Genomic DNA, 3,699 nt, shown 5'->3' with positions numbered 1-3,699 from the left:
GGTTACAAATTCCTGTGCATTTATTATCCCTCCTATGAGCTCCATGCAAAGCCCCTTCTGTTTATCTTTACACTTTTCTCGTTAGTTCTGTTAACGTCATTGTTTAGGCTATAGGTCCATTCACTTCTGTCAAATCTTGGTGAGATTTCTGGGAGCTACTCTTCCTGCTTTGTCTAATGGGACATCCTGTTCCTTGATCTGGTGTTGCTCAAATTGTGTCACTTGTGACACCAGCATCACACTCATTTAAGGTGCTTGTTAAGAGCTGTAGAATCATGGGGTCTACCCCAGAAATACTAAATCAGAATCTCTGATTTGGGGGCCGAGAACCTAGATTTTAAAGAAATACATAGTTGATAGGCACACAAACCATAAAGGGACTTCTGTGGAGAGCTCATCTCACCTATCATGCTTTAGTTGTACTGGTTTCATTCTCAAGCAGTCATCTTATTTTCACAATCTTCGGTCCCTTTTAAAGTGGCATTAAAAACAGAGTAGAGTAAGAAGTTAGTTCAAGTTAAAAATGAGATAAAATCTCATTTTTCAAGTATCAGTATACTTGAAGCAATGGATAAAATGAATCCATATTCTTCAGATAATTTCAGAAAATCATCTCATAACAAAATAAAATAGAGTAGTATAATGCTTTACTGAGTTCTGAAAATAAAGGCCCAAAGAAAATAGAAAAATAAGGAGTTTGGGGCTGTATCTTTAACATGAAAAATAGAAGATTAAAAAAAAAGATCACTTGGGGTTTGAGTGGTTTTAACATCTGGTTTGTGTCACAGCATGGTTGATTTGATTATCTCTGATATTTAATAGGGCTGCAAAAGCACAAAGGATCAAAAAATCATCATCTCTGAGGCCCTACAAAGACGAGAGAGACAGCTCTATTCGAGGAAAGGGAATTAAGAGGGAAGACAGAGGCCATCTCCTTCATGTTTGTGTAGGGCTATCTAGATGACCTAGACAGATGGTAAAATGACTCTGTGATTCTTCTCAGTCATAGGCTTAATGTACTTAGTCCCTAAAATCTTGTCTTGGAAGATGATAATGGCACTACAGGTTGACCATCTCGAGAAACTAGCAAATAGCAAGTGGTATGTATTAGCTTGGATAAGAAAGAGTTGAGCTTTTCATTAACCTGAGCCTGGGATTACCTAAAAGATGTCTGCACACAGGCTAATAGGCAGCTCTTTTCCATTGCCCTGGAGAAGAATTGAAGAAGTCTTTATGTTACAGCAGGGCCTTGCTCTGCCTCCAAGAAAGTGTCTCCAGCTGGAGTGGGGAGTGAGAAGTTGCTAATAAGGAAACATTTCTCTGTGTCTCTCTAGAGATCTTTAGAAAGAGATCTGAAATCCCAGAAGAATAAACAAGTCATAGTTGATTTCCGTGTCTCTTTCTCCTTCTGCCTCATTCCCAGGTAACACAGGTGGGGAATGTCCTAGATCTCTCTGATTCCAAAAGCTTTTTTCTTTATTCTCCTCAACTTCCAGCTTGGTATGGCATTTCTCTTGGAACCTGTCACAGTACTGTCAACAAAACCAGTCAACACCCAGTGTGGTTCTACCAATGGTGATAGATGCATTATTTTATCATAAATTAGCAGAGAACAAAAGGCTCAAGTCTACAAGAAAGTAGGAGAATTTTAATTTTTTATTCTTAAGTTTTCCTCCTAATTCTAATTATTGTGAATTGAAAGCAAAACAGAAAATTCAGGTTCATTCTTGAATTGTAACATTTCAGGTACTTATGGAGGCTCTGAGTTGTTGGGATATACTAAAAAGTAGTAAGCTGTGGTGAGAAATAGATGTAGATGGTTAAGAGTTTTTCTTTTTTTAAAGCATAGCAGAATATAGGCTAAGTGACTCCCTGTGTTTGCTTTTATATATCAATTTCTCAACCTTCTCTTACAATATAAATGATTTGGGTTTTAAAGTATCTTAGCAGTTATTCAGGGGACTCTTAGAAAATATTTCTGCTGCAGTCCCTGGACAAATTGAGACAGGGATGGGGGAATTTTTTGTGCTAAGGTAGGATGTTTAGGTCTAAGGTAATTTCTTAACCCCCAGATAGGCAATAACATCTTCAGTCTTTGTAATATCCCCTCTTCCCAAGTGGACAAATAAACCATCAGTTGGATGCTTCTCTGCAGCGCCCTTCGTCTTCAGTCTAGGTGACTGGAAGTACCCCTGGGATGGGTACATCAGTATTCTAGAATGCGAACTGAAACCGCCTGATGTTTACCCTATAGTTTCTACACTGTCACTATCACCTGCTACATGAGAACCTCTCTAGAATTTCTAAATAAATACCACCTATTTTACATCATCTTAAAAGTGAGGGTTGTTAATTCCTTGATTTATAGGAATATGTTAGGAGTCACTGCACCAGACCTGAGACCAGGTGCCTGAGTACTCAAATAGAGGAGTTAATTGCACTCTATTTAAAATAAAATGCAGTATGCTAGGTGACATTGCCCCTCTTCATTCCTATGTATCTCAAACTTTCCTGGCCTACATTAACGCCTCCAGATGAACAACCCCAAGACTGCACCCAAATTTCAGGATATGTTGATGATTAAAGAATGTTACCAAAAGCCAAATGGTAGCACAGTTCTTCTAGATGCTGTAAAGTAGGAAGATCTTTAGTTGAGCTTTGGAAATGGATGCTAATGGATACTTTCTGCTTTGTTGGAGTAAGAAGCTCTTTAGTTGGTCCATTTTGTTATTGACCTGTCAATTTAATCCATTGATAATTGTATTTAGTCATATAGGCAGTTGATACTGATTTAAATGAATTGACAGGTGGTTTTGAGGTCTTCAATATCTTACCTCTGAGGCTATTTACTCTGCATGTGTGTATAGATATGTCTATGTTCCTTACCTCTGAGGCTATTTACTCTGCATGTGTGTATAGATATGTCTATGTTCTGTACCCACAAATGTGGCCCAGGGGAGAAACAGAGTGTTCACTGGAAGAGAAAGAATATGGCTTTGGGTAAATAAAGCTAGGGCCAGTGCAAACACAGCAGGTCAAATGCAATCCTATGTGACTTTTTTTTTTTCAAGTTTAAAAGTCACCAGACTTGTTTTCAAATGAAAAGACTGATTCTTACTTAAATAACCAGATAGATATTTGAATTTCCTGTCTATATTCCTAAGAGCACCTGTTTGTAACAATATTAAAAGCATTGCTTTAAATGACAGCATGTCCTCAAACATTTCCTATGTTGGGCAGGTGAAGATATATTCAAGTATATCTGTAACTAAGACATATTCACATTCTTACCTTCACCAGAAACTGCGTAAAAAAATAAGTTGTTAACATTTAGTACCATGGAGGACATTACAGTGCTTATGTAGTGGTTTGGCTTCAAAGAAATTTCAAAGTAATGCCCAGTGGTTGTGTCTGCAAAGAGGGAGGGAAATACACTCAGAGAGAGGGACAGAGGGGAGCAATAATGATGGTAATGTTTCATCCCTTATCTGAATTTCACAGTAGTGAAATATTTACAGTAGTTCATTATATTACTTGACATTACTTTGTATATCTAGAATGGTTAATGACAATGGGTGAAGTATTTCACAGCCTGCTAACAATTTATGCCCTTATGTATAGAGAGAAACAAGTCCAAGATATACTGTATTTGAGCTCTTTTTAAAAGTGATTATCAAACTCTCAGTTTCCTCCACCTAT

Source organism: Herpailurus yagouaroundi, unplaced genomic scaffold, assembly GCF_014898765.1.
Source record: "Herpailurus yagouaroundi ecotype Mexico unplaced genomic scaffold, PumYag 29, whole genome shotgun sequence".
Taxonomy (NCBI): domain Eukaryota; kingdom Metazoa; phylum Chordata; class Mammalia; order Carnivora; family Felidae; genus Herpailurus; species Herpailurus yagouaroundi.
The sequence above is the reverse complement of the archived record's forward strand: the minus strand, read 5'-3'. Positions refer to the sequence as shown.